The sequence below is a fragment of the Haliaeetus albicilla genome, chromosome 3 (genome assembly GCF_947461875.1).
Source record: "Haliaeetus albicilla chromosome 3, bHalAlb1.1, whole genome shotgun sequence".
Classification (NCBI taxonomy): Eukaryota; Metazoa; Chordata; class Aves; order Accipitriformes; family Accipitridae; genus Haliaeetus; species Haliaeetus albicilla.
Genome location: NC_091485.1, coordinates 20,383,889 through 20,399,727, shown reverse-complemented (window position 1 = coordinate 20,399,727; position 15,839 = coordinate 20,383,889). Strand labels below are relative to the sequence as shown.

Sequence of the window (15,839 nt, the reverse complement as noted above, 5' to 3'; positions counted from 1 at the left end):
CAGAATAGACGCATCTCCTGTATGAATCTGTGCAGCAAACAGAGCTAAATGTCACCAGCATGACACTGATTTATTTATTTTTTCTAATTTTAATATATGCAACTAAAGTAATCAATTTGTACTGAGTTACAAATGCGGAAGCTGGAGTGTGGATTCTCATCTCAAAGTTGGATTAATATATACTAGTTTGATGTTTACAGTGTGTATGCACTTATCTCTTTCCCCTCTCTCTATGTAGATAGGTATGTATATATGCACACATGCTCCTAAACAATATATTTTTTTCTCTAGAAATGGAGTTACATTTAATTTGATTGGTTTTGTTTCCCCTTTAGCTTAGCAAATTTGGAAGAAGAATTTGAAAAGAAATTCAACGGCCTCCTTCAATACAGTCCTAATACCTTTGACAGGAAAAAATCAGCTGTTCCAAGGAAGAAGAGAAAGGTTGGAAGTGGCTCATCTGAACAACCAAAATCCAACAAAGGTGGATTACCATGTGCAATGCATTCTTAAGCAACAACAATGCTATGACAAGCTCAGGAATTTATACTTTCTTACTTTACTGTTATACGTGAAAAGTGTGAAGTCAAAGAAAACATTTTTCTAGCACTGAAGTTAGTTGGTTCTCACTTGGTCTAGTTTTCAGGCTGTACTGTTGGTGCCTGATTTTCATGCTGAGTAGAACTGGTTAAGAGTTTGTACATAAAATATATTCCTCATAGCAAGCAAATTTATCAAAAACATGATTATTTGTGAGGTAAGTGAATTTGGCAAGTTTTCCCAGGAGAAAATGGGGGGAAAAAAATGGCAGATGATCAAAAGGTTATGTTTTGACATTTTTCAAAACATAGTTTTATGCCAGTTGGCATTTCACTGTAATTTTAGGCTCTATAAATTAAGACATAGGATACCAGAGATGTCTAAATGAAACGTTTGGATTTTTTTTTTTTTCATCAAGTTTTAAACTCTTTATCATAAATTTGGAGTGAAAATGTCCTGACATGATAAAAAAGGGTTAGAGGACAGGCAAAGCAATTCCATACCCAGCTGTGTTGTTGAGGCTTTTGGAGGGAGAAACTCATGACACATTTGGCTGTTTTATATAAAACAACCTGTGACACAGGGGTGGTAGAGAAGTGAGAATATGGTAGGGAAAACTATTTTTAGACTGTGGCAAAAATACTGATGCATACATACAGTACAGAAGCATCACAAAATGAAGGAATGAGCATGAGCTAATTGCTTTACAGTATGATCATACGGTGGTTAGTTAAGGAACATCTTGGGAACAAGATCTCCTCATCTACTGTGATCTAGCAGTTGAAGTTGTAATACTAGCTCTTTGGATTTCTCTCTACAGTATTTACCTGTTCAAGTGTCTGTCTGTCTAAAAATTTTGCAGGCCCTATGTTGTTTGGGAATGGCATGCTAGAATGCTACCTCCGGTCAGGTAGCCCAGGACTGCATTCTGCTTTTGGCTAGGTTCATATGTGAGAGCTTAATTTTTATCCTTGTTCGCATCACTTGAAAAGATTTGGAAGATATTCGGCCACATCTCAAGGGAAGGTCAGAAACATAACTGCGGGCAGGTCACAAGCCTGATCTAAGCAGTTTTGGCAGAGCCCTGTGGATAAGGGCTCTTTAAACAAAGGCAGCTGACTGCATGGAAGCAGATGGGAAACAGTCACAGGAACTCTTCCACCAGCTGAGCTGTGGGGTTGCAACAAGCAGCCCCAGAGCAGGAATATCTGATAGTGACACTGCTGTTTCTGTAATGAACATCTAACTGCAGCTCCAAACTAAATCCAGACAGAGCTGGTGATATCTGCTCCTAAGTTCAACAAATGTTGAATTCACTCAAGTTAGGTGGGCAAACTGTCAGCTTGTGTCAGTCATTCCAGCTCCCTGTAGAGTGAGGTTCAGCTCTCAAGAGGTAGCCGAAAAACTTTCCAACAAACCATTCTTCTGGAAAAGAAAGATGGCTAAAAAGTAAATTTTCCATGGCAATGGGTCGATTTTAATTTTTTTTTATTTTGTTAGGATGCTTAAAATTAGGTTGCAGGTTGTGGATTTGAAAGAACCTGAATCAAATTGCATACAAGCAAGCTTACTAGCTTAGTAGGGAAACTGTTCCAGCTGAGCCAAGTGTTCATTAAGCTGAATCCTCAGTTTAATTTGTGGTGTACTGACAGGCCATTCAGCCTGGTCATGCTGTTGGCTTGCCTGTGAACTGTGATGAGTCAAAAGACAGTTAGAAAATACTGACCTCCAAAGGTTGTTAAGCATACAGGTCTGCAAACTAGGCGCCTGCAAGTATTGCAGGAAATGAAAATGGCATATTGTGCAAAATGATAGAGCTTGGTTTGGGATGGGTCTGGGTTTTTTGAATTGTCATGGTTTTTTACACTATCAGAATTAAACAAAAGTAACATCTTATTCTTGCAATGTGATGAGCATGAACCACGAAGGGTCAATATAGTCTTACGGGTGTGACTGTGTTGGGATGTTGGAGACCTTAACTTTGCTCCGCTATGCTCTGCATTACCATGTGGTGTGGAGTTGTTTCTGCTGCTTTGCTCTTCCTTGGGGTTGTTTCTGTCTGTAAGGTAGTTAGAAGAGATGTCCAGCACAAATGGTGCCTACTAGTGGTGGGGGCCTCTGGTTGTTTCCAAACAACAGATAATAATCACTAGGTGTAGGCTTTGTAAACTCTTTAAAATCATTCCTTGCTTTTTCTGAATGAGCATGTGCAGGGTCATAAACTTCCCAGGCATTCTCAGTTCTCGAGTAAGTACTTACTTTTTGCAGTCTACAGATCAGCACCTACTCAATTTTTACACATAAAATTTGGAAAATAGGTTGGAGTGCTGCACACTGAAACTTCCCCAGGATGCTAGGTGAATAAAAATGGATAAATGTTTTTGTTTGTTGCTTTTGGGGTGTTTTCCTCCCCCCACAATTAGGGCTGTATGCCTTAATATGTTTTATTTGGGAGTAATAGTGCCAGATCAATTTTGTGTCAAATGTTATTAACCTATACCTACAAGAGGCCTGATCTGCTACCTAACCGCAACAGCCAGGATCGTCAGGATGTTTTCCTACTCCTAAATGGAAAATCAGTGGGCCAGTGCCCATTGACTCCTTCCATTGTGCTTGTCATGCCCAGTCCTCACTTCAGCCAGTTCTTTTCATATAAAAACACCTGAAGAACCCTGGAACGCGAAAGCTGTTTCAACTCCACATGTATAATAAGGGAAAATTTGAACTTTCTTAAATGAGAGGCAATTTTTTTCCCCAAAGCTTTCCAAACTGTCCAAATTCTGCTCCCACTGAAATGAATAGGGGTCTTTCTTCAGTGGGAGCAGAATTGAACAAGCAGTAACACTTTGGCAAATTCTGCCCCAAGCATTATGGACTGGGAGTGTGCATATGAAATAATGTCAGAAAATGGCTGAAAAATGCAGCTATACTGAATCTGCGCAGATGGCCTGCTCCAACATTTGCTGGAGCTGTGACCGACTTTTCTTTTCTTCTTCTTCTTTCCAATGGCATACGTGCCAAAACATCGCACCACAGAGAAACCAGCAGTCTGCAGTGAGTCACAAATCAGCTAGTATGCAAAAATGAGCAACAGGCATAGGCATTATTTCTGCCCTGTGCTGTGAAGAAATGCCGACTTACACGCTAAGCACTTCACTAAAGCTTTCGTTTTAGGAAGGCAAGGAGAGGAATGCACAGTGTGCTTTTATTTGGGAAAGAGATTGTCTACAATTTGTTTTTGTCTGTGGCCTCTAGGACTAGAAATAAAGCATCAGCTTACAACGGATGCTTCTTTGTGTTGTTCCTCTCAGTCTTAGCTCGGGGTTGATTTTTGGCTCAGTTCAAAGCGTTCAGACACCTGGAGATCGCATGTCGTAATGTCACAAAGATCATGACCTAAAAATACAGCATCTTTGTCCTGAGAGATACAGAAATGCACAGATGAATCTGTTTGTCCTGGTTTTTACGATAATGTTGAAGTGTTCTCTATGTGATCAGGCCCTTTAAAATAAGGAACTTTGTGAGAGCAGAGGAAGCATATGCCCAGAAAAGTAGAGGAAATGAAGTTATGGTTTGTTATGTACGGTGGGTTTATTTTCTTGCCTGCTGCTTTCCCAAGCAGCTGTCATTGGTGACACAGAGTATTCCCAGGAGGGAATCCCTACTGCCCTCAGTGAGCACAGTGGATGAGCCTGGGGTTAGCAGGTGGTTAAATCCGGTGGCAACTGCTGTAGTGCTAGGAAAAGGAAGAGCAAAGGAGCATACATCCACGAGAGAAAGGTGAACAGGAGAAAAGGACTGACTTTACACTTACAGATGGCTGTATAACAATAGCAAGTAAGCTATAACAGTAGTTTTCAGCTTTCTGTAGGAAATCACACCCAGGGTCTGCTGCCTAACAGCAAGCCTTTTTGGCTGGATGGTTTTTTCAGTCATGGATTCTCTCTGGATTGATTGTCGACAAGCGGCTTTTGTTCGAAATCTCAGAGTACTTGCCTGCTATCCCCATGAAACAGGTGTAGCCCAGCCAGCCCTCCTGTAAGGCCCTGCATGGGTGAGTGTGCCTGAGCCGTGCCCCTGATGAATATGTACACCAGTCTCAACACTGGCTAGCGTGTGAAGGAGCCCCATCTCCTGTGGCTGGTAATGCTGACTGCCTGCTACCGATCCTCTGTCAGCTCTCCCACACGCACATCAGCCTGTACAGGCTTAGCGTGTATGTTTGAGAAAGAGCAGAAAGTGCAGAAAATTAGCAGAATGACCTTTTTTTTTCTTTTCTGTTGAGAAAGCCCTGTTGTGTGGGGCCTGCAGCCCAGGGAGCCAGCAGCTCTGTGCCACTGTGCCTTTGACATCTGTCCAGGCTGGAGGAGGGCTGGGTCAGCATAGACTCATGCAGCAGAGCTTCCCATCCAGGCAGCTGTTCTGTACAGCTGGCTGGACCATCTGATGCCTTGTCAGCCTGTGCTGCTCTGCTTGTTAGTCCCCAGCCCTTGCTGCAGCTCTGTGTGCTGCCTGACCCCACAAGTGGTATTGCAGCAGCATCCTGTTGTCAGAAGAGCTGAAATTTCCACCAGGGTGTAGGTTAGAGCATGCTTGGTGGTGTTACTTCTTTGGCAAAGTGGTTCCCCAGGCACTGGTAACTTGATGCTTTGCTCTGCCTTGCTGGGCTTCCCCTTTTTAACTTAATAAAGACCATTAAACCATTACAGCCCACCTTTCCTTCTTGATAGCAGCATGTTTGGATCCATAGAGTGTTTGTTCTCCACTAGACGTGGTTAAACTCCTCTGGGTAAGCTCTCTCTGGTAACAGGCATTGCTGAAGAAACTGTTTTAAATGTCTTGTGTCTTGCTGAAGTTCAGTCTGAAGTGCTTGTCCTCTTGTGTGGTGTGTTGAGTCTGTCCAATTCACTTCATTTTATGTGTTCACAAAGGCAGGTGATAGATGTTTAGTCTTAAGTGAGACCAGTAGCTAATTCAGTGGGGTGTTGAATTCAGCATTTTCAACATGATTTGAGTGCATTTCCCAAAGGGAGTTCTGTCTTACCCCATCCTTGTTCTGCATGGGATAAAGATGCTACATAATGTACATTGCTGCTGTTCCTGAGAGCACCTTGTCTGGTTTTGCTTTAATTGCATACTATTACACTGCAGCCTTAAAATCGGGGTTAGCAAGAAAGTTCCAATCTCCAGCTGCAAGCTTTACACAAATACAGATAACTGATATAAATGAGCAATATCAGGGCAGCAAGTCAGGTCTTCTAAATCTTCTCTTTCTCTCTTTGTTTTTTCTTTTTTTTTTCCCTTTAATTATTTTAAGACTTGAGTTACAGCTAAGGCAGTTTCTCATCTGCTATGTCAGACTTGTGTTCTGTTACGTGGCATCTTGTGCTCTACGCTCCGTTCCTTCTTGCATGACAGAGGCGGGGAAATAAGACTACTTGTGCTCTACAGGCCTGCAAAATAGGGTAAACTGTCTGTGTGAGTCAGCACAGGCAGGACGCAGGAACAACCACAAAATCATGGATGAAATGCAAAGAGTAAATTTATTTTCATTACCTTGCCAATCAGGGGATCCCTGAAGCAGCATGCAGGCAGAGGCACACAAGCAGGGACACAGGCACCCTGGAGCCCGGCCCATGCTAGAAGATCACTGAACCTGCTGGTTTTGCCTGTTTATCAGGGATTTGCGCAGGCGTAGTTTACTACTGTGCTTTGATCTTTCCCACAGCAGGGCAGGAATCTCAAGCATGTTTGATAGATGCCTCTGAGTCTACCACAGGCCAATGTTATCTGAACACAGATGTTCTACTTGTCCAACGCACAAGGCCAAGAAACAATTTGAATGATAAATGTTTTTCTACACCCCAGCTGCAAGTCACTTGAGTGTGCTTACAATCCTCCTCGCTAATCTTCTGTTATTTTTCCACAATTGGGTCAACAGCAACATCTCGGTTTTATATAAATACTAAAAACTGTGAACAGTCATTAAAAAAAGTTAAAACCAGAAAAATTTCCAGTAATGTTGAAATATATAAAAATACGCATGAAGGTTCACTGAGAAAGATCTATGGACATATTTAATGTTTATGACCTAGAAGAAAGAAAATTTCACATTTATAATGCCAGCTTTCCCTTGAATTTTTAAGGGCTTTGCAACATTGCCATATAACCTCTGTATTTCACCCCAAGAGAAATGATTCTGAATACAAGTATTCATGTATTTGTTACATAAGTGCCAAGACAAAACAATTAAAAGCTCAGTAACACCACACATCCCCTAAAATCTTACCCCATTTGTTGGGCAGTTCTTTATATAGTGGCCAGATTTTCTGCAAGGAAAGCAAGTATAGGATGGTGGAGGGGGACCCAATGGTTTCTTCATGTAACTACAAGTTTTTTTGGAAAAAAAGGAAAAGGTATGCATGTGTCTCTCTTGTTAAAACAAACATCTCTATAATTTTTCCATAATTTTCAAAGAACTGATTTGACATGTATCAACACTTACTTGATTGGATCATATTCACAGCAGGACTGTATCATCATAGCTTTTATTTCATCTTCTTTGGAAGCATTGGCTTCAGCCAGATGGGCAGTCTGTTTAACAGGTAATTATTTGACACACACATTAGAAACACATTTAAGCCCGCACAGCCAAAGACAACACCACTCACCCAGTCCTGTAAAGACCAGCACAACACTAGCTGAGGTTGCATGAAAACAGCTGCTTGTATGTAAAATACAGCTGTCCTGAAGATGCTCTTGGGAGCCCTTACACCATTACATGCTGTTTATGTGCCTGTTAACCTACTTGAAAAGAGCATTCTTAGGCACTCAAAACCTTAGACTCTGTTTGTACCTTACGTAAAGACTTGTGTAACCAGTCCAACTTTCTTCCAAGTGGACTGAGACTATGTGTAGAAAAAATTATACTATCCAGTATTTGTAAACTGATTTTTAAGCTTCAGACTAGATGAAGGAGAAGATATCCACTGTACATTTAATTGAGAGATGTATGCAAGTATCATTACTTAAATTTTGCAGTGTTAGAAGGACACACTTAAGAGGCTGGGCAGTTGTTTCTGCTTGCAGAAATTCAGCTTCCGACACAGAAGCATTAAAAGGCATCAAGCTTTTTATAATCCCCATCGTGGTTTAACCCCAGCCAGCAACTAAGCACCATGCAGCCACTCACTCACTTCTGCCCCCCCCCCCCCCCCGTAGGATGGGGGAGAAAATCATGAAAAGAAGTAAAACTCATGGGTTGAGATAAGAATGGTTTAATAGAACAGAAAAGAGGAAACTAATAATGATAACACTAATAAAATGACAGGAGTAATAATAAAAGGATTGGAATATACAAATGATGCACAGTGCAATTGCTCACCACCTGCTGATAGATGCCCAGTTAGTCCCAGAGCGGTGTTCCCCCCACCCCCACTCCCCCCCAGTTCCTATACTAGATGGGATGTCCCATGGTATGGAATACCACGTTGGCCACTTTGGGTCAGGTGCCCTGGCTGCATCCCCTCCCAACTTCTTGTGCCCCTCCAGCCTTCTCGTTGGCTGGGCATGAGAAGCTGAAAAATCCTTAACCTTAGACTAAACATCACTTAGCAACAACCGAAAACATCAGTGTTATCAACATTCTTCTCATACCAAAGTCAAAAATGTAGCACTGTACCAGCTACTAGGAAGACAACTAACTCTATCCCAGCTGAAACCAGGACAATCCCTCAGCAAGAGTAGAAATTTGACCATCATGTGCTGTAGGCAGTCCAAACTGCATGTTCCTCCCCTCCCAAGTTCTTCATATTAAGTGATTTAACTACAGTAAGCACAGATTTGCCACGTGCTCTTGGCATGACATCTTTCAGCAAGTAAGCACATCATTAAAATTTGTGCTACTTACATAGGAAAACATACTTAGATACAAAACATTGTGAGGAAATAAGCAAATCCCTTTCAGACAAATCTATCTAAGATGTAAGGCTGGCAAGACCCAAATTTTCTTATATCCTTTTGCTGCTTAAGTATTTTTAAACTTTTTTCTTACTGCAAAGATGTTGGAATGGTGTGACTCCACAGTAGTGCTCGTGGGAGCTGTATAGGCAGAGTTCAGTATCACACAGGTCTCTTGGCTCTCTTCTTCTGCTGTATGGTACTTCTTACAAATAACATACTTTTTCCCCCGAAAGCATTAACTAATCTACTTCTGGGCTTTCCTTTGTATATTCAGGCTCTCATTGTTTCATGTGTGTTTCTGTATGTAGCCAACCAGCTTCTTTACTAAGCTACACCTCTTTATGACTGCTGTTTATTCCTTTATTGCTAATGAGAATTATGTGGTGTGTCTAAAGCTATCCCAGAATAGGACAGCCCACGTAGACTCTCATCTCTCCCAGACAAACTCAACCCCAGAACTGGCTTTCTTGAAATAGTGGTATAAATGAGAGGGAATGGGAAGGAATTATTCATTCATTAACACAGGTCTGCCTCCCCCCACTTTTTTTTTTTTTGACAAAATGCTGTCTAAAGCTCCCATCCATTATTATTACATTTATGAGGCTCAGGTACCTCAGCAAGACTGATTTTCAAAGCAGAGAGCTTGCCATCTCAGACACACCTCAAGCCATGGTAAGTTTTGTAAGTCATCCAAATGTATTTCACATGGCAGTAAATTGGTGTAGTCTGCACTGACACAATCACTTGTCTTCAAAAAATGGGAGAAGATTCATTCCAGGTTCATTAGCTGATGGGCCCATTGTGTGTGAATTTGTGTTGGCAACAGCCTCTGATAATACTTATTCTTCAGAGTTGAGAGCCTCTGGCAACCGTCACTTCAAGTGGAGCTCCTCACAGGCAATCATCTCAAATTACTACGGGGTGTTACCGAAGTAACCTTTCTCCCTCCTTTTGCCAGAAGTAACACAGCCTTCGTATAACAAAACATCAGCTGCAATGTTAAATAAACTAGTAAGCTTTTGTTGTTAAACTGTTTCTTCTGGAGGGGACGAGGTAAGTTGAAAGTTGCATGGTTATGTAACATGTTGTAGAGACAGTATCTCTGTGCTCTAACACTAATTGTGCTCCAACACTAATCGGACTATTTACAACCCTCCCTTTTGTATTCTGTACTGAATAGCACAAATTCCTGTGGGGGACCATTACTGCAGGAGGCTGCACAAAGAGCCCATTTGACAGGGACTAAGCAGCACTGAATCTCAAGTGAATAAATGAAGCAGGTGGCATGCTGCCACAGTATTAACGTGCCCAACAGCCTAGGGATTATCTTTAAGGCTGTGGGAACGCATCGGTCTGCTTCTTACTGAAACAAATTCCCTTGTTGATGGGGAATCCTGAAAAAGATTCAAATTATGCAGGTGCTTAACATAACAGAAACTTGCATTGTCAGAGACAAAGAATACAAAATTCCTTTTAACATCACTGTAAACAGGGTGCATGTTGAGACGGAGATGTTTCTTGGCACAGGTCACCTCAAGTCGCATCCAGAGCGTTTCTCCATTTTCTTGTTTTCCAGAGAGCCACAGAGACAAGCGGGTAACGACTGAAGGTCGGATTCGTTATGCAGGATAAAGCCGAAGTCAACGGCTGCTCCTCTGTGAGGTGCAAACGCGGGGGTCGGTAGCAACGTTATTCGGAAGGCAGGCCAGATGCAAACCCTACAAAGCTGTGGCACTTCTTGCGCTGGTATTAACGGCTTTTGATGCTTGCCGACTTCCCACTGTCACAAATTTCACCTCACAACGGGTTTAGTCATTCGCTGCTTTAGTCGCTGCTAACGCTTACATCTCCTTGTAAACCTGCCCCGAAGAGCCATCAGGTCGCTGCCCGTCCGCCCTCAGCGAATTCAGGAGACCTCCCCAAGTTCTTTCACCGGTTATTCCCCCGCCGGGAGGTCACTCGCTGAAGCAGGAGGGGCACGGGTCCCCACAGGCGGCCCCAGCTGCCGCCAACGCGCCTCAGACCTCACCTCCCGCACTAACCTCCACCCCCCACCTAACAAGACCCGCCGTCGCCGCCCCGGGCCTGGGGACTTAAAAACCGGCGGGCGAGGGAACCGGCGAGCAGCGGATCTTGCCGTCCCCCTCCCGGCCCGCCCGGCGCTGGGAGTTGTAGTCCGGGGGCCGGAAGCAGGCTCGCTACCCCTGCCGGCAGGCGCCGCCGAGGAACTACAATGCCCGGCGTGCCCCGCGCGGGGGACCCGTCTCCTCCGCCCCGCCTCTCCGCCCCTCAGGGCGCCGCGCGTGCGCAGAGCCCCTCTCCTCGCCGGCCGCCGGCGCAGGCGCCTCCCGCCCCCGGCCGACCCGAGACCGCGGAGCCAGGCGGCGGCGCCTGCGCGGTGGCGAGCTCGCGCCGCTCCCCGGCCGTCCTTGCGAGCCGGGCGGCGGGAGGCGGGATGGGGCGCGAGGCGGGGCCCTGCGCGTGAGGCCGAGGCCGGGGCCGGGGCCGAGGCGGAGGCGGAGCCGCCGCGCCGGCGAGCGGGACCCCAACGGTGAGTGCCGGCAGGCGGGTGTGTGTGTGTGTGTGTGTGTGTGTGTGTGTCTCCGTCCCGCCCCCCCGCCGTTCCCGGTGAGGGGCGCGGAGGCCGCTTCCGGGTCTGGCGGGGGGAGGGGGTGGGGATAACGGGCGGCGGGGAGCCGTCCCCGCCCCCCCCCCCAGCCGCGGCTGCCGGGCGGGGGAGGGGCGAAGCCGTTGGGGTCCCCGCCCCCCCTTTTCCCCCGCCTCAGCCGGCCCGGGGCGCCGGGGGGATCCGCTCGGCCTCCCCGGTGGGGATCAGCCCCCTCCGGCGGCGGGGCGGCCGGCCTGCCTGCCTCTGAGGAGGAGGAGGAGGAGGAGGAGGAGGAGGAGGAGGCGCGGGGGGTGCCGCGCTGGGGACAGGCCGCGCGTCCCAGCGGCGGCTTCTTCGTCGGGCTGCCCGGCGCGGGGGGGGACGGGACGGGACCCGGCCCGTGTGCGGGCGGCCCGGTCGTCCCTCCTGCCCTTAGGGGCACTGGCGTCGTGCGCCGCGGGGTGGGCGCCGGGCTCCTTGCGCACCCCGTTTTCTTAAGCGTTTCTGCACTCTGAACCGTGCGGGGTTCACCGTAGCTCCGGCTCCGACGAGAGGTGTGCTGGGCTATGGGCCAGCTTTCTGTGAGGTTATTTCGGGGTTGTTGGGGTTTTTTGGGGGGGGGAGACGTCGGGTTTTCTTACTCATTTGCCTTCACCCAGAGGTCACATCTTAAAAACCGGAAAACTCTTACCATTATTGCAATTTTTCTGCATCTGGTGTGTTTAACAGGTTCTAAGGATGCTGTGGTTTCTACCCAATAACCTTGTTTATAAAGCCTGTGTTGCCATTCATCATATGCCAGTTTGTGATGTATGAGTAAATAAGCATATCTTACTTTTAAGTTCTTATGTATGTTAAAACAAATGACAAGGAAAATGCCAGCAATCCACGTTGATCGTTTGAAAGTATCTGTTCGTGAGAATGGCGTGGTTTGGATTCCACCACTGCCCCCTCTGCTGCCCCAGTGTCCCTGAGGTTGATGGTCCTCTGTAATGAGCAATAATAAGAAAAAATAATAGGCGAAGGCCTTTTTACCAGCTGCATAAACCAGATGGATTTATGTAAATCTCTTGTTCCAGCACAGCAAAACAGCCATAATTGCATTCTTACACCTATTTCTCATCTGGAAAGCTCTTGAAGCGCTTACCGTGCATGTTCGGCACTGCTATAATGCACCCATTCAAGGGTGATGTTAAGGCTCTGTTGGATATGTTGCAGGGCTGTAACAGATGTGAATTTATTAGTGAGCGTAAAGAAGAATGGGAGAGAGATTCCTTAGATTTGGGTTTTGATGTCATTTGAGGTGTTGCATACAGCTTCTGATGAATGATGGCTTCTTTAGTCCATCTATAGTTACACAGTTGGTGTGACACATACTCTTGAGGGGCTCTTTTCTACAAAGAAGTAAAACAGAAATTAAAAAAATCTTCCAGACTATTGTGGGTTTGAGTGTTTACTACTTCTAAGTGTTTGTAATTTACTAACTCCCCTTCTGTAGTGTTCTAGGTAGCTAGGTCAAAAATACGGTGTTTATTACAGAGAAGCAGGGAACTCTACATTCCCTGTTCTGGGGATCTCATTTCTAACTTTGAGAAAATAATTTGTGTTCTTTAGTCTCCCCACATCTCAAATAGAAGATAGGAATAGCTGCTTCAAAATTTTAATACTCCAGGTGGAACTCTGGCGTTGTTCTGTCTTAGTTAAGGTGTATTCAGGTGTTCAAGAGATTATAGTTTATTCTGTCCTGTTACTCAAAGATAAGGTACTAGGAAAAAATATTTTATTTAGGTTTCACCAATAAAGTGCTGTGACAATTTTGAACTAGTAGGGAAGAATTTGTGAAAAAGCTAAATACAAAGTACAGTGGCTTCAGTGGGTAAAGTAATTTTTTAAGAAGGTAAAAAACAAAGTTAATACCTAAACAAAATATGTCTGACCAAAAATATTTGGGAAATATAACTGAGGTCCTTAGTGTTGTTTATTATTAGTTGCGCATTGAAAAAGCAGAAGGCATCTTTTTTTCTTGTCTAATCTATGAATTTCAAGTATGAGTGGGAGACTGAGATCTACCAATTCGAAAACATGAGATCACAATGTAGGAGCGATCAGTTCACTACCTACAAGTAGTATATCCTATGGTAAGTAAACAAGATGTATTTAAATAGTGAACATGGTTTGGTATTTTTCCCTTGTGTAGCGTCTGTAATACTAAGTAAACAAAAGTACAAATAATGAACATGTCCCAGTTTCTTCCAGAAGCAGCTTGGCATAACATCCTGACTAAAAAATAGCAGCTAATTATTTAATAAACACAGAATTTTATAATAATAAAAAATAAATAAATAATAAACACAGAATTTTATAATAATAAAAAATAAATAAAGAAAAAGTGCTCACTAGTTGCTAAAACAATAATAATGTGAATTTGAATTAGTGAGTTGTTTAATAGCATGAATTAATGTGGTATGTAGCCCAGTTTAAAAAAAAACATTACTAGAGAAGAGGTTATATTTAGTTTTAAATAATCAAATTCAGTATTGCACAGAATTAAATCATGCAATTTTTCTGATATAATAATAATTGAAGAGTGTAATGTATGTCACTTCATCCTCATTGGTGTGCCCTAAATTGTTAATAGTTTGTCATCTGTCCATTTGTTTTAAGTGCTGGGAAGATATGTAGAAAAATAAACCTTAAGCAATCAAAGCAACTATAAAATTTCTTTAAAAGAAGGTTTATGATCCTTGGTGTTGCAGATTAATTTACGGCATGACCTTGTAGGCGATCCCTGACTTGCTTCCATCCAGACTACTGTCTTTCCTGGAGGAAGCAGGGAGTGGCTTAATGATTCTTGCCAGCTACAGCCCAACATGAAGCGCGGAGAAGACCTTGACTAAGTGTGCAGAGATGCACTATTTTAGCTTACTTGGGATATGCTTTTTCATAAGAGTAGGTGCTGCCCTCTACTTCAGTGCAATTGAAGGGGCAGCTTTGCAACTAGCAGGAGCAGATTTCTCATTGCCACACTGCCTTCTTTATTCTCCTTCTTGCTCACAAGGAACTGAGCTTTTTTAGACTGGCTATTTTGGTCTCTAGAGGCACACAAGGGAAGAGAGGGATGAGTGACGGCTGCTTGCATGAGGTGGGAGGGGGCCAGATGGCTGCTGTAGAGGAATAGTGAGGGGGGAGTGTTTGGTGGTAAGGTTTGACATTCCAAATCAGAATGTAAGTTTGGACCAAACTGGAAATTATTTTAAGGAAAATAAATGTAGTTTCATGTTGGTTGTTTTGTACATTTGCTAGCAGTGAATAACTCTTCACTGAGTCAATTCATATAGTTATGTATAGATAAAATGTATTTTTGTTTCATTTTTGTCCTCTGTAGTATGAAAATTTCACATGTTTCTATGATCTAGCTTAAGTCGGTGCACGAAGTTTACTTCCTGTTTTACAGTTTCAGTAGGATCCCTGGGCTTTTATATTATGAGTAACTGAGCTTTGTGCTAAAAGACAGGCATCTGGCAGAAAGGAACTGTTGGGACTGAACACAGATCTCTGGTGCTAGAGCTTGAGCTGGATACATGGTTTTTAAAAACACAATGTATGATGATAATACTGTTAACTTGGCACTTGTGGAAAAAGAGCTACCACAGAGACAAAACCTGCAGCTTCTCTTTTTCATAAAAAATTTAGTAAGAATTCAGCAAGAACATCACTTCTCTTTAAAACCATACTAACTTTTTAAAATAGGAGTTACACCTAAGAGTTAGAAGCTATAATTTTAATGTTTTTTTCTATAACAACTTTTGTGAAATTTAACATTTAACTTACCCTGGTAATTAAGCTTATTGCTAATTTAACATTTCTAGCCTGTCCAGGTATGTTTTTTGAATATGAGTGTCACCAGTCAAGGTGCAGAATTTTTTTGGATGTTGCAATGAAAATAAATTTTCACTGATTTTTATTAGCATGAATTGCATTGAATGCTAAATGTAAATTCCAATGATAAGCATGCCAGCAATGAAACTCTCTCATTTCATGGTACGAGTAGTGTTTTTCTGTCGTGTTACTATGGAAGTCCATAATTCTTGGTTAGTGTTTTCCTCTGTCCTATACATTGCTTTCACATACTTAACATTGAGTGTATTAATTTAATATTTCCTGATGTAAGATAATTAAATTGGCAGATATTTTACTATATTTGTAATAATCTAACTCCAGTAGATTTTAATATTGTGAACCAAATGCTATATAAAAGCATAATGCTAATCTTTACAAAACTTAAAATACTTTTTTTTTTTAATTGAATTCGAGGAGAAGTATTATCTGACACCCTCCTCTTTTAATTTTCAATTGTGGTGGCTTCAAAGGAGATGCTGTTCTTTTAAGATAGCCTAAAGAGCTTCTCATATTTGATGGGATTTAAAAAATTGATTTAATGGACTAAAAATGTAAGAGTTTAGGGAAAAGAAACCACAGAACCCAACTGATTGCATAGATTTACCCAGAAATCCCTTGGATTATTTCAGTCTAGTGGTTTTAGATTTTCTTGTTCTTTAGATGTGTTAATCTTTACAAATTCTCCGAGTTTTCTTTGTGCTGGCCCCTTGCAAGCTACCCTTAGATAAAGAGATCTTTCACAGGTCATGCTTCTGAAGTTTTAATCCTGAAATTTGGGGTTGCAGTTCTCCAAAATTTATACGACTCGTACCACTGGTGATCAGGTGTG

The 15,839-nt window shown here is 43.2% G+C and overlaps 1 protein-coding gene across 1 annotated transcript in view; it reads left to right on the top strand.

Annotated features, from left to right (window-relative positions):
• The first annotated feature begins 10,859 nt into the window (after positions 1–10,859).
• The window catches only part of RALBP1 (ralA binding protein 1), a 35,523-nt gene continuing 30,543 nt past the window's right edge, over positions 10,860–15,839 (top strand). The window contains exon 1 of the mRNA XM_069778996.1: positions 10,860–11,053. The gene's annotated coding sequence lies outside the window, so the exon portion shown is untranslated. The remainder of the gene's footprint in view (positions 11,054–15,839) is intronic.